Source organism: Salvelinus alpinus, chromosome 1, assembly GCF_045679555.1.
Source record: "Salvelinus alpinus chromosome 1, SLU_Salpinus.1, whole genome shotgun sequence".
NCBI classification, from domain to species: domain Eukaryota; kingdom Metazoa; phylum Chordata; class Actinopteri; order Salmoniformes; family Salmonidae; genus Salvelinus; species Salvelinus alpinus.
Genome location: NC_092086.1, coordinates 104,970,736 through 104,990,353, shown reverse-complemented (window position 1 = coordinate 104,990,353; position 19,618 = coordinate 104,970,736). Strand labels below are relative to the sequence as shown.

Here is a 19,618-nt window from a genome sequence, read left to right as displayed (position 1 = left end):
TTGCCGCATGTCCTGTTTGTGCCCAGAACAAGAGTACCAATCGGCCCAGCTCTGGGTTTCTTCATCCCCTACCTATTCCTCGGCGACCTTGGTCGCATCTGGCCCTGGATTTTGTCACGGGATTGCCCCCTTCTGTTGGGAACACGGTCATTCTGACCATTGTGGACAGATTCAGCAAGTTTGCTCATTTTGTTCCTCTCTCCAAGCTTCCATCGGCTACGGAGACGTCCGAGATCCTGGTCAGGGAGGTTTTCAGGGTTCACGGATTGCCCAGTGACATTGTGTCTGACCGTGGTCCTCAGTTTACCTCTGCTGTCTGGAAGTCCTTCTGTTTGGCCATTGGAGCTACAGTCAGTCTCACTTCTGGATTTCACCCACAATCTAATGGTCAAGCGGAGAGAGCCAACCAGAAGATGGAGTCCACGCTGCGTTGTCTTGTCTCCTCTGATCCCACCTCTTGGTCATCTCAATTACCCTGGGTTGAGTATGCCCATAATACCCTTCCTTCATCTGCCACTGGGATGTCCCCCTTCCAATGCCTTTACGGATACCAACCTCCTTTGTTTCCTTCTCAGGAGAGGGATCTCTCGGTTCCTTCTGTCCAGACCCATATTCGTCGTTGCCACCGGACCTGGCATCGGGCCAGGAAGGCTCTCCTTAGAGTTTCTGACCGGTATCAGATACAGGCGAACCGTCGCCGTATTCCTGCCCCAGCTTATACGGTTGGAGATAAGGTTTGGTTGGCTACACGGGATCTTCCTCTACGGACGGAGTCAAGGAAGTTGTCACCTAAGTTCATTGGTCCGTTTGTAGTGGAGAGAATCATAAATCCTGTGGTGGTTCGACTCAAGTTGCCTGCAACACTTAGAGTGCATCCCACTTTTCATGTCTCCTGTCTCAAGCCGGTTCACCTCAGTCCTCTGTTGCCTCCTCCTCCTCGTCCTCCTCCTCCTCGGATGATCGGAGGTGGTCCTGTCTACACGGTGCGCCGCATCATGGACTCCAGACGGCGGGGTCGAGGGTACCAGTTTCTAGTGGACTGGGAAGGATATGGTCCAGAGGAGAGGAGTTGGATTCCTCGGCGACAGATTCTGGATGACGACCTGATTCGTGACTTCTACCGCCTCCATCCTGGCGCTCCAGGTAGTCCGCCCGGTGGCGTTCGTCGGAGGGGGGGTACTGTCACGAATCCCGCTTCCTGAGTCTGGGTTTGCCTGTGTGTCTGTCCTGGAGTGTGTTTCAGGTGTCCTGGAACGCACCCTGTCTGGTTGCCGGGCGAATTAGCTCATTGGGAGATTGGTTTCACCCGCACCTGTTTCCCGTCAGTAATCTGCACACCTGTCCTGATCATCATCTCTACCCTTCAAAAGCTCTGACCTGACTTCCATTCCCTGCCGGATCGTTAGCCATGAATAGTATGTTGTGCCTGAGTACCAGACTCCAGTTGGATAGAATTTGTTTTGTTGTTTTCATTTACGTATTGCTTGCCTTGAACTTACCTCCGTTTGTTTTGTCTTCAGTTACTCACCTGGATCATTCACTCCATTCCCGCCTGGTTGACAGAGGATTCTGCTACTACATTGGATTCACCTATTTCCTCTCATCTACTCACCACCGCTGCCCGTTACGCCATCTGGATATATCTACCTTTTCACATTTCACTGTAAATAAATACTCACCTTCTTCCTACGCTCCTTGTCCTGGTCTGCTTCTGGGTTCGATCTTGAAAGATCGTGACACTGCCACTGGCATTTTAAAAAATCAGTGTGCCCATGCCAATGATTCAACCCTATACGCGTTAGCAACCACAGCAGCATCATGTTGTGGGGGTGCTTTGCTGCAGGAGGGACTGGTGCACTTCACAAAATAGATGGCATCATGAGGATGGAAAATTATGTGGATATATTGATGCAACAATCTGTAGAAACTATGAAAATAGAAATGTTCAGAACTTTTGTGAAGCATCACAGCATAGTTGAAAAATATATGTGTCCCGAGTGGCGCAGTGGTCTAAGACACTGCATCTTAGAGCAAGAGGTGTCACTGCAGTACCTGGTTCGATTCCAGGCTGCATCACATCTTGCCTTGATTGGGAGTCCCATAGGGCGATGCACAATTGTCCCAACGTAGTCTGAGTTTGGCTTGGGTAGGCTGTCATTGTAAATAGGAATTTGCTCTTAACTGACTTACCTAGTTAAATAAAGGTTAAAAAAAATAGAAATCCAATATGTATGGTGTTATGAGATAGATGGGAGGGGTTGAATGGAGCTGAAGGGTGGGACTAATAACAACAAGAAAACAAATGTAAAATATAATGTGTCTGTAAAATGTATATGGGTTCAGAACTTTTGTAAAATAGCACAGTTAAAACCAAATGGCAAATAGAAATCAAACTGGACAGACATCAGAAATAGAGGAAGGCCAGGACTCAAAACAAACAAAATTGTCACACCCTGATCTGTTTCACCTGTCTTTGTGATTGTCTCCACCCCCCTCCAGGTGCCACCCACCCTCCCCATTATCCCCTGTGAATTTATCTGTGACCAGTTTGTCTTGTTTGTCAATTCTACCAGTGGTTTTTGGTCATTTTGTGGTCATTTTGTGCCCTCTTGTCCTTTAAACAGATCAGGCTCACTGGTAAGAACAAATACTCTGGTGGGCTATATGGAGAACTTTCCCACCTCCCTTGCTCGCAACCCTGTTCATGCCATTCTGCTGTGGGGAGGCCAGTCTAAATCTCTCTGGGTCCTCATTGACTTGTGGGCCAAGTTTTTTGGACACTACCGTGGCTTCCAAGCTGAACGGGTCACTCATATTACCACTCCCATCAACCTACGAGTGTCAGGGAATCACAGCGAGACTATTCAAATCCTGCTCATCAAGTCTCCTTAGATTCCCATGGCATTGGGATTCTCCTGGCTCCAGCGACACAATCCCCTCATCAACTGGTCTACTGGTGCCATCATGGGCAGGAGTCCGTTCTGCCATGCCCAGTGTCTGAAGTCAGCGCAACCTGCCCCGGGACGTCTTCCTGGGGGCTTGGAAGGTGCCCCGGACCTCTCTGTCATTCCCGCAGAGTACCAGGACCTTTGGGAGGTGTTCAACAAGGCCTGAGCCACTTTGCTTTCGCCGCACCGACCTTATGACTGCGGGATTGACCTTCTCCCTAGCACCGCTCCGACTGTACTTGTTGTCGGGACTGGAGACCAAGGACTATGGACACCTACATTGTGGACTTCCTAGCTGCAGGATTTATACGTCTTTCGTCCTCTTCCGCTGGCGCAGGGTTCTTCTTTGTGGAGAAGAAGGACAAGACCCTGTGCCCGTGCATCGACTACCGAGGACTCAATGACATAACGGTGAAGACCCGCTACCACTCATCTCCTCGGCCTTCGAGCCACTCCAGGGGGCCACCGTGTTTTCCAAGCTGGATCTACGGAACGCCTACCACCTGGTGCAGATACGGGAGGGGGATGAGTGGAAGACCGCCTTCAATACGGCCAGCAGCCACTACGAGTATTTGGTCATGCCATTTGGCCTCACCAATGCCCCTGTTGTGTTCCAGGCTCCAGGTAAATTATGTTCTCTGCGACATGTTGAACCGGTTCGTCTTCGTCTACATTGATGACATCCTCGTACTCTCCCGCTCCCCCCAAAAACATGTGCTCCACGTCCGACAGGTTCTTCAACGCCTCCTAGAGAACCAGCTGTTTGTTAAGGCAGAGAAGTGGGAGTTCCATCGCTCCACCATCCCCTTTCTGGGGTACATCATCTCCGCTGGTAGTGTCCAGATGGATCACGGGAAGGTGAGAGCGGTGGTGGATTGGCCCCAGCCTTCTTCCAGGGTGCAGCTGCAACGTTTCCTGGGGTTCACCAATTTCTATCGCCGCTTCGTCCGGGGTTACAGCACCCTGGCTTCCCCCCTGTCAGCACTCACTTCTCCTAAGGTTCCATTCACGTGGTCCCCTGCTGCTGACCGTGCGCTCAGGGACCTCAATCACCGCTTCACCACTTCTCCCATCCTGACCCTTCCCATCAGTTCGTGGTGGAGGCCGATGCATCGGATGTAGGAGTGGGGGTGGTTCTGTCCCAGCGTCCTGCCCTGGACCTGAAGCTACATCCCTGCGCCTTCTTCTCCCATCACCTCAACAATACGGAGAGAAACTACGAAGTGGGAAATCGTGAGCTTCTCGCAGTGACGATGGCGTTGGAGGAATGGAGGTACTGGCTGGAAGGGGCGGAACATCCATTCATCGTATGGACCGACCACAAGCATTTGCAGTATCTCAGCACCGCCAAACGCCTCAACTCCAGGCAAATCAAATCAAATCAAATCGTATTAGTCACATGCGCCGAATACAACAGGTGTAGACATTACAGTGAAATGCTAACTTACGAGCCCCTAACCAACAATGCAGTTTAAAAAATATGGATAAGAATAAGGAATAAAAGTAACAAGTAATTAAAGAGCAGCAGTAAAATAACAATAGTGAGCCTATATACAGGGGGGTACCGGTACAGAGTCAATGTGCGGGGGCACCGGTTATTTGAGATAATATGTACATTAGTTATTAAAAGTGACTATGCATAGATGATAACAACAGAGAGTAGCAGCGGTGTAAAATAGGGGGAGGGCAATGCAAATAGTCTGGGTAGCCATTTGATTAGGTGTTCAGGAGTCTTATGGCTTGGGGGTAGAAGCTGTTTAGAAGCCTCTTGGACCTAGACTTGGCGGTCCGGTACCGCTTGCCATTTGGCAGCAGAGAGAACAGTCTATGACTAGGGTGGCTGGAGTCTTTGACAATTTTTAGGGCCTTCCTCTGACACTGCCTGGTATAGAGGTCCTGGATGGCAGGAAGCTTGGCCCCAGTGATGTACTGGGCCGTTCACACTACCCTCTGTAGCGCCTTGTGGTCGGAGGCCGAGCAGTTGCCATACCAGGCAGTGATGCAACCAGTCGGGATGCTCTCAATAGGGCAGCTATAGAACTGTAGAACCTTTTGAGGATCTGAGGACCCATGCCAAATCTTTTCAGTCTCCTGAGGGGGAATAGGTTTTGTCGTGCCCTCTTCACGACTGTCTTGGTGTGCTTGGACCATGTAAGTTTGTTGGTGATGTGGACACCAAGGAACTTGAAGCTCTCAATGTGCTCCACTGCAGCCTCGTGGAGCCCCGAGAATGAGAGCGTGCTCGGTCCCCTTTTTCCTGTATTCCACAATCATCTCCTTTGTCTTGAGGGAGAGGTTGTTGCCCTGGCACCACACGGCCAGGTCTCTGACCTCCTCCCTATAGGCTGTCTCGTCATTGTCGGTGATCAGGCCTACCACTGTTGTGTCATCGGTAAACTTAATGATGGTATTGGACTCGTGCCTGGCCGTGCAGTCATGAGTGAACAGGGAGTACAAGAGGGGACTGAGAACGCACCCCTGAGGGGTCCCTGTGTTGAGGATCATCGTGGCGGATGTGTTGTTACCTACCCTTACCATCTGGGGGAGGCCCGTCAGGAAGTCCAGGATCCAGTTGCAGTGGGAGGTGTTTAGTCCCAGGGTCCTTAGCTTATTGATGAGCTTTGAGGGCAATATGGTGTTGAACGCTGACCTGTAGTCAATGAATAGTTTTCTCACATAGGTGTTCCTTTTGTCCAGGTGTTGAAGGGCTGTGTGGAGTGCAATAGAGATTGCATCATCTTGGATCTGTTGGGGTGGTTTGAAAACTGGAGTGGGTCTAGGGTTTCTGGGATAATGGTGTTGATGTGAGCCATGACCAGCCTTTCAAAGCACTTCATGGTTACAGACGTGTGTGCTACGGGTCGTGAATGTTGACCTGTTTAAAGCCCTTACCCACATTGGCTGTGGAAAGTGTGATCACACAGTCTTCCAGAACAGCTGGTGCTCTCATACATGTTTCAGTGTTACTTGCCTCGAAGCAAGCATAGAAGTAGTTTAGCTCGTCTGGTAGGCTCGTGTCACTGGGCAGCTCTCGGCTGTGCTTCCCTTTGTAGTCTATAATGATTTGCAAACCCTGCCACATCCGACGAGCCCTGCTGATAGCCGGATGTTTGTGCCTGACGCGGTCCGCTCCCTGGCGTTTGTGCGACGACACTTGTGGTGGCCCACAATGGTTCCTGATGTCTCCACATTCCTCGCCTCTTGCACAGACTCCTCTGCAAGCTCCGGCGGGCCTTCTGCAAGCTCTGCCTATCCATCACCGTCCATGGTCCCACATATCCCTGGATTTTGTTGCGGGTCTCCCCCCGTCTGAGGGCAACACTGCCATCCTGACGGTGGTCGGCCGGTTTTCCAAGGCCGCCCACTTCATTCCTCTCCCCAAACTACTCTCGGCCAAGGAGACGGCCCAGCTCGTGTTGCGGATATATGGACTGCCCATGGACGTGGTCTCTGACCTGGGCCCTCAGTTCTCGTCCCGGTTCTGGAAGGCGTTCTGCACCCTCATTGGGTTGACGGCCAGCCTCTCCTCTGGGTTCCACCACCAGCGAGCCAACCAGGACCTTGACACAACTCTGCGCTGCCTGGTCTCTGCCAACCGCAACACCATCCCCTGCTCTGCCATGGGCCTATTGCCCTTTGAATGTTCCCTGGCCTGACCCTGAGCCTGCCTGCCGTCTTGTACCTTTACCCCACCTCTGGATTACCAACCTCTGCCTGACCTGACTCTGAGCCTGCCTGACGTCGTGTACCTTTGCCCCTGTTGCTGTAATAAACATTGTTACGGTCTGCATCTGGGTCTTACCTTGATTCCTGATAAAAAAAACTATTGTAAAATAGAATGTGTCCGTAAAATGTATGTTTCAAGAGGGGCTGAATTGCTTTTCTTTTTTTCACCATCCAATAATTTCAGATTTACAGGAGTGCAAGTTTCACCAAGAATGGCACAAACTGTGTCATATGATAATTATTGTAATACTATGTATTTTGTAATTTAGCAGACTCTCTTGTACAGAGTGACTTACAATAGCAAGTAGGGTTAAGTGCCTTGCTCAAGGACACATCAACAGATTTTTCACCTCGTCGGTTCAACTAGAAACCTTTCAGATACTGAACCCAATGCTCTTAACCGCTAGGCTACCTGTCGATTTGTGCGTGATGTCCATGCTGGCGTTTGTGGGCTACCTGAGACATGAAACAGATAGGTGGGAGGGCACACAGGCTGTCGACAATTTATGAATGTGTATTTTGCCTACATGGGTAATGGAAACCCTTCAACCACCTCATTTTTATTCAACACTGTAGTTTTTTGTGTGTGGGTGTGACATGGTTACGTCCAGCTGTTTTTATCGACGCAAGATAGTTAACTGGAAATGCACCTTAGCAGGCAATTGTCTTTATTTATTTGCAAAAAAATCACAAGACAAGTTAATAGAAACATAACTAGTGATCGTATTCTTCAATATTCTTTACATGGAGGCTTTGGATTGAACGAATCTGTGCTCGCTTTTTTCTCTAGGGCATTCTGAAAAACAACTGCCCAGTGAAGCCTATCATTACAGCAATTATTAATCAATTGTTGTCATCTCTAATCAATGGGCCTGCAGTAAGAAGATGATTAAATATTGATTATGTAGGCTATTATACACCACTTCAGTTGTTGTTGATGTTGCTTTGTGTTGGTCATACAATTGGTTGTCCTTCTCACAGACAACACTGCCACCTGGCTGTCACAGCTCTCAATGATGACTATGTACCATATCACTGCAAGGCCTACACTACACTAGAGCTTTGTCCAGCTTTCACACCCAGTCGGGCCTATGTTAAACTGCACTAATATTCAGACAATTTTACTACTGCATTAGTATTCCAAAGTTGATGAGCAACCTAATGCAATTTGAATTGATTCAAACAGAGAAGTGAGGAAGTTTTCATATTCACAGAATGCCCTATACAGCTAAAAGCTGGGATAAGGGATAAGTCCATTTCCCATAATGGTGTTTTTCACTCAATCTCTGGCCAAAACCTCAGGCCCCTAAAACCCTGGTGCCAAGACTAGGTCTATGATATAGGCTTTCACAAACTATTCCTTTATCCATTTTCTCCTCCCTTCCAATGATTCACTTTGTTTCTCATCTCATCTGACCTCCCATTCTGCCCTGAGACAGAAACCCAGAAGTTAGCCATTCATCAAAGGAGCTTAAGATCTCTATGACAATGTTCCGTCTCTGTCTCGTAGAAGAATATGTGCATTCTGGGATGACACGCTCTTAAGAGACCAGCAAATGACCATATGTGGTAGTCATCCATCATGTTTTACGTTTGCAGATAGCGAAAAAATAAAACCTTTTCAGGTAATGGCTACGGTTAGATCATCCCATTAGACAATGTCCCCAATTCTACAAGACTGCATTAGGAGATGATTGATGACTTGATCTGAGTCGGCACTAAAGGCTTCTGCTTAAAATTCGCTCTTGTAGCCGGCCAGACATGGCTGGCTTGATTAATGAACGCCAATAAAACTAGTTGTGTTCTTTCGTTGGCTCCCGTGGACCCTGTGAAAACAGGATCTGATTGGCTGCCCCGCCGAGCCCGCTTGGATTAGTGTGATAAATAATAATTACAGTTCCCGGTCTCGCCCCTAGAGGACGGACGCCTATTGGCTCAGAGAGGGATCGTGGATCGACACTACGCCATGGTTCTGTGTTACTAAACAACCAAGGCCTATTGCACTTATAAGCACTCTGTTCACACTTTTAGATGTTTCTGATGAATTGAGGGACGTGACTGGAGTCACGGCCTGTTTTTACATAATAACTGACTCAAATCCACCGAGGATGAGTTCCAGGGGCTTCATGTTAATTAAGTTTAAGTGGCTGTCATCCTCTCGCCACCTCCACCAATGACACTTTGAAGCTTCCTTATTCATCATATCCTATCATGTTATTCATAGTCCTTGCTGGATAGAGAGAGAGAGCGAATCAAATGGGATGAGATCTGTCTACCCTCCACCCCCCAGGCATTTACCTTATCTCTGCATCCCCTCACCCAGCAAGCACTACAACACTAGGTGGATGACAAGTACTGCAGGAATAATGATACAGTCGTAACAATACAGGAAGAAAATTGCTTGAATCAATTGGTTCTAGTCAACAGACTGCGATCAGAAAATAGCATACTCTCTTTCATGTAAAACAGAGAGAAAGAGCAACACCCTGAGCGTGACAGAATAAAACAACATATTAGATTTATCCACTGTGGCGTGACATCACAGCACACTGCTTAATTTGCACATGAACACACACACATGCAAGGAATGTGAAAATATGTGTGGCAGCGCAGTCACACACACACACACACACACACACACACACACACACACACACACACACACACACACACACACACACACACACACACACACACACACACACACACACACACACACACACAAAGAAATACACAGACTTGCACAGACATAGTTGCACACAATAATTCACACACGCACACACACACACACACACACACACACACACACACACACACACACACACACACACACACACACACACACACACACACACACACACACACACACACACACAAACACACAAAGAAATACACAGACTTGCACAGACATAGTTGCACACAATAATTCACACACGCACACACACACACACACACAGACACACACACACACACACACACACACACACACACACACACACACACACACACACACACACACACACACACACACACACACACACACACACACACACACACACAAAGAAATACACAGACTTGCACAGACATAGTTGCACACAATAATTCACACACGCACACACACACACACACACACACACACACACACACACACACACACACACACACACACACACACACACACACACACACACACACACACACACACACACAAAGAAATACACAGACTTGCACAGACATAGTTGCACACAATAATTCACACACGCACACACACACACACACACACACACACACACACACACACACACACACACACACACACACACACACACACACACACACACACACACACACACACACACACACACACACACACAAAGACCTCAGCATAAATTTGAGCAAGGCCAAATTAATCTATGAATCATCACTTGGATAAAACTGCTTATACGTTTTTTTTAATCAACATCAAGGTGATTTGGAATATCTTTATACGGTAGATATACTGTATCCATACAGAACAGCAGTTTAACCTTCTATTTCAACTGTGAGTGGCTATGAATAGAATTCTAGAATTGGACTTAGAATTGGAATACGGTGTATGCTTTACTCATACGCTCTCCATTGTTCCCCTCATCATGATTCTCTGGTTGTGCTGCTTCTGTTCATATTATGAGTAATATACATCTGCAGAATTCAACCTCTCTTCTTATCTCTTATCCTCTCTCTTTTCTTCTCTGCTCCCCCTCTCTGCCCTTCTTCCAGACCTATACAGCTAACCTTGGTGTTCTGTCATACCTCCTTCCTTTTCCCACCTCACATGCCAGGGTTTCCCTCCCCCCCCCCCCCCCCCCTCTCTCTCTCTCGCTCTCTCATGCTCTCAATTCAATTCAAGGTCCCTCTCTCTCTCCCACTCTTTCTTCCTCTCTCTCTCAATCAATTCAATTTCAATTCAATTATATCTCTCTTTCTCCCTCTTTCTCCCTCTTTCTCCCTCTTTCTCCCTCTTCCTCGCTCCCTCTCTCTGCAGCTGTACATACTCTGTTTTTTAATTAGACAGACACAAGCCCCACCTTCTCCTACCTCCTACTCTCCCCCCATCTCTCACTCCACTCTCTCTCGCTCGCTCTCCCTCCCTCCCTCCCCCTCCCTCTCACTCTCCCCCTCTCTCTCTATCCCTCCCTCTCATTCTCATTCTCTCGCTCTCTTCCTCTCTCTCTCTCGGTCTCTCTCCGCTGACAAGGATACAGGACTTGCGCGGTGACACTGAGAGGGACAGAAAGGTCAGAAAGGGAGAGAGGGAGCGAGAGAAAGACAGAGTGAGGGAGATAGAAAGAGAGGGAGCGAGAGAAAGACAGAGCGAGGGAGACAGAAAGAGAAGGAGCGAGAGAAAGAGAGCTGGAGACAGAGAGGGAGCGAACTGAACGGCGCATCTAAGAGGATAACTGCCTGTTTATTCACTGTGTCTCTGACTCCTGCTCTCCCTCCTGTTCTCTCTTACACATGCGCCTGCGCACACACTCTGACATACACTTTCAGACTCACACACACATACATGCTGACAGTCACCTGCAAAGCCACTGTGCCCAGGCTGGGAAATGAGTAGGCTTATAGTTGAGGAGATGACTCTGAGGAGAAGAGAGTGAAACAGAGGGCACAGCAGGGAGGGAGGGAGAGAGAGAGAGAGAGAGAGAGAGAGAGAGAGAGAGAGAGAGAGAGAGAGAGAGAGAGAGAGAGAGAGAGAGAGAGAGAGAGAGAGAGAGAGAGAGAGAGGGAGTGGGAGAGAGAGGGAGTGGGAGAGAGAGGAGAAGGAGAAGGAGGGAGAGGGAGAGGGAGAGGGAGAGGGAGAGGGAGAGGGAGAGGGAGAGGGAGGGAGGGAGAGGGAGAGAGAGAGAGAGAGCGTGGGAGTGGGAGAGAGAGGAGAAGGAGGGAGAGGGAGAGGGAGAGGGAGAGGGAGAGGGAGAGGGAGGGAGGGAGGGAGAGGGAGAGGGAGAGGGAGAGGGAGAGGGAGGGAGGGAGGGAGAGAGAGGGAGGGAGAGGGAGAGGGAGAGGGAGGGAGGGAGAGAGAGGGAGGGAGAGAGAGAGAGAGAGAGAGAGAGAGAAGAGGAGGAGAGGGACAGATGGAGTCCTTACTGATGATGCTAGGAAACGGAGGAACGGAGAACACCGAGCAGCAGTGAAAGAGAGATGTGAAAGAAATAAAGGGGAAAATATTTGAGCAATGTAAGAATGGAACAAACACAGCATAGGAAAGAAGAGGAAGAAGCATATGAGTGAAAAAGAAGAGAGATAGAGATGGTGTGTGTGACTCCTCTGTTCAGTATTCTGAAGGATATTCCCAGCATCATTTCACTTCTACCCAAACAGCCCACGACAGAGGGAGAGGAGGAATGGTCCCAGGAGAGTAGGAAAAGGGACAACAGATTATCAGAGGACAGATGTAAAGGAGCGATATAAGGAATACATGCAGTGGAGTTACTGGTGAGTTACTTGTGAGTTACTGGTGAGTTACTGTGAGTAACTGGTGAGTTACTGGTGAGTTACTGGTGAGTAACTGGTGAGTTATTGATGAGTTACTGGTGAGTTACTGGTGAGTTATTGATGAGTTACTGGTGAGTTACTGGTGAGTTACTGGTGAGTAACTGTTGAGTAACTGGTGAGTTACTGGTGAGTAACTGGTGAGTAAATGGTGAGTTATTGATGAGTTACTGGTGAGTTACTGGTTTCTGCTTGTTTAGACTTGTTTGTGTTTCTCTTCCTTTCTACTCGGGTGTGCAACCTTATCACAACCATGGGGGAAATGAATGGGAGAGAAAGCTGTTTGTGTGTGTGTGTGTGTTAGGAAGTGCTTTACAGCCGGTGTGGGAGCTGTGTGTGAGATTGTCTTTATGAGCGGCTTTAAAGACCAAGGGGCTTAGATTGGGCTGTCAGAGATGCCGGTTTGCAGATTGAAGCAAAAAATATATATATAAAAATGGTTTTATTGTCACATACACTGGATAGGTGTAGTGAAATGTGTTGATATTCAGGGTCAGTCATAGTAGTATGATAGGTGTAGTGAAATGTGTTGTTATTCAGGGTCAGTCATAGTAGTATGATAGGTGTAGTGAAATGTGTTGTTATACAGGGTCAGTCATAGTAGTATGATAGGTGTAGTGAAATGTGTTGTTATTCAGGGTCAGTCATAGTAGTATGATAGGTGTAGTGAAATGTGTTGTTATACAGGGTCAGTCATAGTAGTATGATAGGTGTAGTGAAATGTGTTGTTATTCAGGGTCAGTCATAGTAGTATGATAGGTGTAGTGAAATGTGTTGATATTCAGGGTCAGTCATAGTAGTATGATAGGTGTAGTGAAATGTGTTGTTATTCAGGGTCAGTCATAGTAGTATGATAGGTGTAGTGAAATGTGTTGATATTCAGGGTCAGTCATAGTAGTATGATAGGTGTAGTGAAATGTGTTGTTATTCAGGGTCAGTCATAGTAGTATGATAGGTGTAGTGAAATGTGTTGATATTCAGGGTCAGTCATAGTAGTATGATAGGTGTAGTGAAATGTGTTGATATTCAGGGTCAGTCATAGTAGTATGATAGGTGTAGTGAAATGTGTTGTTATTCAGGGTCAGTCATAGTAGTATGATAGGTGTAGTGAAATGTGTTGTTATACAGGGTCAGTCATAGTAGTATGATAGGTGTAGTGAAATGTGTTGATATTCAGGGTCAGTCATAGTAGTATGATAGGTGTAGTGAAATGTGTTGTTATACAGGGTCAGTCATAGTAGTATGATAGGTGTAGTGAAATGTGTTGATATTCAGGGTCAGTCATAGTAGTATGATAGGTGTAGTGAAATGTGTTGTTATACAGGGTCAGTCATAGTAGTATGATAGGTGTAGCGAAATGTGTTGTTATTCAGGGTCAGTCATAGTAGTATGATAGGTGTAGTGAAATGTGTTGTTATACAGGGTCAGTCATAGTAGTATGATAGGTGTAGTGAAATGTGTTGTTATACAGGGTCAGTCATAGTAGTATGATAGGTGTAGTGAAATGTGTTGTTATTCAGGGTCAGTCATAGTAGTATGATAGGTGTAGTGAAATGTGTTGTTATACAGGGTCAGTCATAGTAGTATGATAGGTGTAGTGAAATGTGTTGTTATTCAGGGTCAGTCATAGTAGTATGATAGGTGTAGTGAAATGTGTTGTTATTCAGGGTCAGTCATAGTAGTATGATAGGTGTAGTGAAATGTGTTGATATTCAGGGTCAGTCATAGTAGTATGATAGGTGTAGTGAAATGTGTTGATATTCAGGGTCAGTCATAGTAGTATGATAGGTGTAGTTAAATGTGTTGATATTCAGGGTCAGTCATAGTAGTATGATAGGTGTAGTGAAATGTGTTGTTATTCAGGGTCAGTCATAGTAGTATGATAGGTGTAGTGAAATGTGTTGTTATACAGGGTCAGTCAGAGTAGTATGATAGGTGTAGTGAAATGTGTTGTTATACAGGGTCAGTCAGAGTAGTACAACTCCACTGGAGCACATTAGGGTGAAATGCCTTGCTCAAGGGCACCGTAACAGATCTTTCCACCTGTCGGCTCAGGTATTCAAACCTGTAACCTTTCAGTTACTGGCCCAACACTATTACCGCTAGGCTACCTGTCACCCTAGAATGCTGTCAGTGCATATTTTCCATGAGTGAGAGTGTGTGGGGGTCTACGTATTTAAGAGAGCACACGTGTACACTGTCTGTGTACTTAATGAGAGGCATGCCTTTGTGTATACTGTATGAACGTGTATTTAATGATGCACACTGTAACTGGTCCATTGTGATATTGTAAATAATGCTTTCTTGATCTAAATCCTTCACCCAAGCAACCTTCTCAAACAGTGTTCTTTATTCTAACACACAGAAAGCATAATTTAACACACCCAGAGAACAGTCACCTTGACCATAAAGGATCATACATTGGAGTCCTGGTTTTCACTGAATTGTTTAGTTGACCCCCGTTTTTTTTTACAGTGTGTGTGTTGTCGTCTCACCCATAGTGTAAGGAGGTTTTACAGTGTGTGTGTTGTCGTCTCACCCATAGTGTAAGGAGGTTTTACAGTGTGTGTGTTGTCGTCTCACCCATAGTGTAAGGAGGTTTTACAGTGTGTGTGTTGTCGTCTCACCCATAGTGTAAGGAGGTTTGACAGTGTGTGTGTTGTCGTCTCACCCATAGTGTAAGGAGGTTTTACAGTGTGTGTGTTGTCGTCTCACCCATAGTGTAAGGAGGTTTTACAGTGTGTGTGTTGTCGTCTCACCCATAGTGTAAGGAGGTTTTACAGTGTGTGTGTTGTCGTCTCACCCATAGTGTAAGGAGGTTTTACAGTGTGTGTGTTGTCGTCTCACCCATAGTGTAAGGAGGTTTTACAGTGTGTGTGTTGTCGTCTCACCCATAGTGTAAGGAGGTTTTACAGTGTGTGTGTTGTCGTCTCACCCATAGTGTAAGGAGGTTTTACAGTGTGTGTGTTGTCGTCTCACCCATAGTGTAAGGAGGTTTTACAGTGTGTGTGTTGTCGTCTCACCCATAGTGTAAGGAGGTTTTACAGTGTGTGTGTTGTCGTCTCACCCATAGTGTAAGGAGGTTTGACAGTGTGTGTGTTGTCGTCTCACCCATAGTGTAAGGAGGTTTTACAGTGTGTGTGTTGTCGTCTCACCCATAGTGTAAGGAGGTTTTACAGTGTGTGTGTTGTCGTCTCACCCATAGTGTAAGGAGGTTTTACAGTGTGTGTGTTGTCGTCTCACCCATAGTGTAAGGAGGTTTTACAGTGTGTGTGTTGTCGTCTCACCCATAGTGTAAGGAGGTTTTACAGTGTGTGTGTTGTCGTCTCACCCATAGTGTAAGGAGGTATGTAGAATACATAGGTTACGCAGATGTTTTTTTTAATCTTAACAATATCAGACCCACACTCACATACTCACTTAAATGTGAACATCAATATGCACATGCATGCACCCTTCGCACACGCGCGCATACACACTACACTACAATACACTGCACTACACTCTAACCCCCCTGCTTCCTCTTTGTGGAAACGCTGTGCTGTTAGTCCTGTCTGTCATCCTGCTTCTCCTTTCTCTCCTCCCTGTCTCCCTCTCTTTCCCCTCTTTTATCTCATCTAATCACTGTGCATTTTTTGGGTCGGTTTAGGCTCCTCGACAGAAATGTAACCTTGCTGTTTCCGTCATCATCATCATCATCACCATCTCCCTATCTTTACCTCCATTTATTTTCCTTTAGATCTCTCGCTTCATCCACCTTACCTTTTCCTCACTCTACCTCCATCTCTCCATCCCTGCATCTCCATCTCCCCATCCCTCCATCCCTCCATCTCTCTCTCTCCATCTCTCCATTCCTCACTCTCTCCATCTCTCATCCCTCTATCTCTCATCCCTCCATCTCTCCATCTCTTTAATTCTTGTCCCCTCTTCACAGCTTTTTACTTTCCTCATCGACCTCTATTTCATTCTCTACCTTTATTTCTCCCCAGTTATTCATTCATCGCTCGTTCCTATGATATTCAGGCCTCTGAGACTATGCCACCGCAACCACCTGGCATGGGTCACAAAATGTGACTTTACCACTGTTGTGTCATCAGCAAACTTAATGATGGTGTTGGACTCCTGCCTGGCCGTGCAGTCATGAGTGAACAGGGAGTACAGGAGGGGACTGAGAACGCACCCCTGAGGGACCCCCGTGTTGAGGATCAGCGTGGCGGATGTGTTGTTACCTACCCTTACCATCTGGGGGAGGCCCGTCAGGAAGTCCAGGATCCAGTTGCAGTGGGAGGTGTTTAGTCCCAGGGTCCTTAGCTTAGTGATGAGCTTTGAGGGCACTATGGTGTTGAACGCTGAGCTGTAGTCAATTAATACCATTCTCCCATAGGTATTCCTTTTGTCCAGGTGTTAAAGGGCAGTGTGGAGTGCAATAGAGATTGCATCATCTGTGGATCTGTTGGTGCGGTATGCAAATTGGAGTGGGTCTAGGGTTTCTGGGATAATGGTGTTGATGTGAGCCATGACCAGCCTTTCAAAGCATTTCATAGCTACAGATGTGAGTGCTACGGGTCGGTAGTCATTTAGGCAGGTTACCTTAGTGTTTTTGGGCACAGGGACTATGGTGATCTGCTTGAAACATGTTGGTATTACAGACTCAGACAGGGAGAGGTTGAAAATGTCAGTAAAGACACTTGCCAGTTGGTCAGCGCATGATCGGAGTGCACGCCCTGGTAATCTGTCTGGCCCTGCGGCCTTGTGAATGTTGACCTGTTTAAAGGTCTCACATGCTGACTACACTGCTTGCGTCACGTGCGCTCGCGTTGCAAAATAAATGTACACATACATGTTATTCAATCATTGCACCCACACTCCTCGCGCGCGCCAACGAGTGTCTGCGTTGCCAAGTGCTAAAATAGAAGTCAGTTCTATCTGTGACGCTGAACGCGATGCAAGTCCTGCCTCTCCCATCTCCTCATTGGTTTATAAGCAGATACCCACGTGCCATCTCCTCATTGGTTATACCCACGTGGGTGATTGAAAGATGAACTGAGTCAGTCGGTCGTCGTGGTAATACTATGAAAGTTAGATGCTAATCGCCATATAAAGTCCAAAGAAGAAAAAGACTGGAAGGAGGAGAGATGGCTAGAAATAGTTTTATGTGTGGATTAATTGTCGAAGTAGAGGACCTTGTGCATTTCAGGTAAAATAACAACTCAACATTTATATCCCAGGACAAATTAACTAGCGACAGAAAGCTAGCTAAATAGGACACATTAGCTAGCAACTGCAAGCTAGCTAGCTAAATTTGCCATAAATGTTTAATGCTTATCGACCTGACCCCAAATTAATATAATTGATTTAGAGTTTGTTTTGATATTTGAACCTGCGTGTTGTGATCTCATTTGGTGTGGGGGGACAAAATTAATTTGCGCACGATAGCGCGCGTGCGCTCGGGTCCGGTCTGTGCATGGTGTTACTAATATCGGCTGCGGAGAGCGTGATCACGCAGTCATCCGGAACAGCTGATGCTCTCATGCATGTTTCAGTGTTACTTGCCTCAAAGCGAGCATAGAAGTTATTGAGCTCGTCTGGTAGGCTCGTGTCACTGGGCAGCTCTCGGCTGTGCTTCCCTTTGTAGTCTGTAATAGTTTCAAGCCCTGCCACATCCGACGAGTGTCAAAGCCGGTGTAGTACGATTCGATCTTAGTCCTGTATTGACACTTTACCTGTTTGATGGTTCGTCAACGGGCATAACGGGATTTCTTATAAGCTTCCGGATTAGAGTCCCGCTCCTTGAAAGCGGCAGCTCTACCCTTTAGCTCAGTGCGAATGTTGCCTGTAATCCATGGCTTCTGGTTGGGGTATGTACGTACAGTCACAGTGAGGATGACATCCTCTATGCACTTATTGATATTGGAAAAATTCCGGAACATAATCCAGTCTGTGATAGCAAAACAGTCCTGTAGTTTAGCATCTGCTTCATCTGACAACTTTTTTATAGACCGAGACACAGGTGCTTCCTGCTTAAATTTTAGCTTGAAAGCAGGAATCAGGAGGATAGAATTATGGTCAGATTTGCCAAATGGAGGGCGAGTGAGAGCTTTGTACACGTCTCTGTGTGTGGAGTAAAGGTGGTCTAGAATTTTTTCCCCCTCTGGTTGCACATTTAACATGCTGATAGAAATGAGTTAAAACTGATTTAAGTTTCCCTGCATTAAAGTCCCCGGCCACTAGGAGCGCCTCCTCTGGATGAGCGTTTTCCTGTTTGCTTATGGCGGTATACAACTCATTGAGTGCGGTTTTAGTGCTATCATCAGTCTGTGGTGGTATGTAGACAGCTACGAAAAATACAGATGAGAACTCTGTAGGTACAGTAGATAGTGTGGTCTACAGCTTATCATTATATACTCTACCTCAGGTGTGCAAACCTTGAGACTTCCTTAGATATCGTGCACCAGCTGTTGTTTACATATATGCATAGGCCCCCGCCCGTCTCTTACCAGAGGCTGCTGATCTATCCTGCCGATAGAGTGTATAACCCGCCAGCTGTATGTTCTTAGTGTTGTTGTTCAGCCACGACTCGGTGAAACATAAGATATTACAGTTTTTATTGTCCTGTTGGTAGGATATACGTGCTTTCAGTTCATCCCATTTATTTTCCAGCAAATGAACGTTAGCTAGCAGGACAGAAGGCAAAGGCAGATTAGCCACTCATCGCCTGATCCTCACAAGGCACACTGATATTTTTCTGCAAAATCTCAGTTTCCTTCTCTAGCGAATGATCTGGGCCTGGTTGGTTGTCTATAGTATATCCCTCCCGTCTGACTCATTGAAGAAAAACTCTCCATCTAATATGAGGTGAGTAATCGCAGTTCTGATGTCCAGAAGCTATTTTCGGTCATAAGAGACGGTAGCAGCAACATGATGTACAAAACAAGTTATGAACAACGCAAAAAAACAAACAGAATAGCATGGTTTGTTAAAAGCAGATAAGACGGCAGCCATTCCCTCCTTTGAGGCTATATGAGGCTATAATGATGTTAAATTCTCATTGTAATGTGTTGTTTTTTTGGTTGAGAAGATGTTAAATAACCAGACTACAACTAAACTGTCTCTGTTGCTGCCAGATAAAGGCATTTATTTTTCACGACGCTATCAAGGTACCCAGATTACAACCAGATATATATAAACACTACCGGTCAAAAGTTTGGGGTCACTTAGAAATGTCCTTGTTTTTGAAAGAAAAGCAATTTTTTGTTGTTGATTAAAATAACATCAAATTGATCAGAAATACAGAGTAGACATTGTTAATGTTGTAAATGACTATTGTAGCTGGAAACAGCAGATTTTTAATGGAATATCTACATAGGCATACAGAGGCCCATTATCAGCAACCATCACTCCTGTGTTCCAAT

The 19,618-nt window shown here is 46.5% G+C and overlaps 1 protein-coding gene and 1 long non-coding RNA gene across 4 annotated transcripts in view; both read left to right on the top strand.

Annotated features, from left to right (window-relative positions):
- The first annotated feature begins 70 nt into the window (after positions 1 to 70).
- On the top strand, positions 71 to 1,689 carry LOC139558266 (uncharacterized). The gene is made up of 2 exons (XR_011671556.1): positions 71 to 1,415; positions 1,521 to 1,689. It is a non-coding gene; the product is annotated as an uncharacterized lncRNA (long non-coding RNA).
- Positions 1,690 to 11,730: 10,041 nt separating this feature from the next.
- LOC139556749 (mucin-2-like) overlaps positions 11,731 to 19,618 on the top strand; it is a 57,639-nt gene continuing 49,751 nt past the window's right edge. For 2 of the 3 annotated variants that reach the window (XM_071370941.1, XM_071371056.1), the window contains exon 1: positions 11,731 to 12,149. The gene's annotated coding sequence lies outside the window, so the exon portion shown is untranslated. The remainder of the gene's footprint in view (positions 12,150 to 19,618) is intronic. The other variant, XM_071370975.1, reaches the window with a different exon arrangement.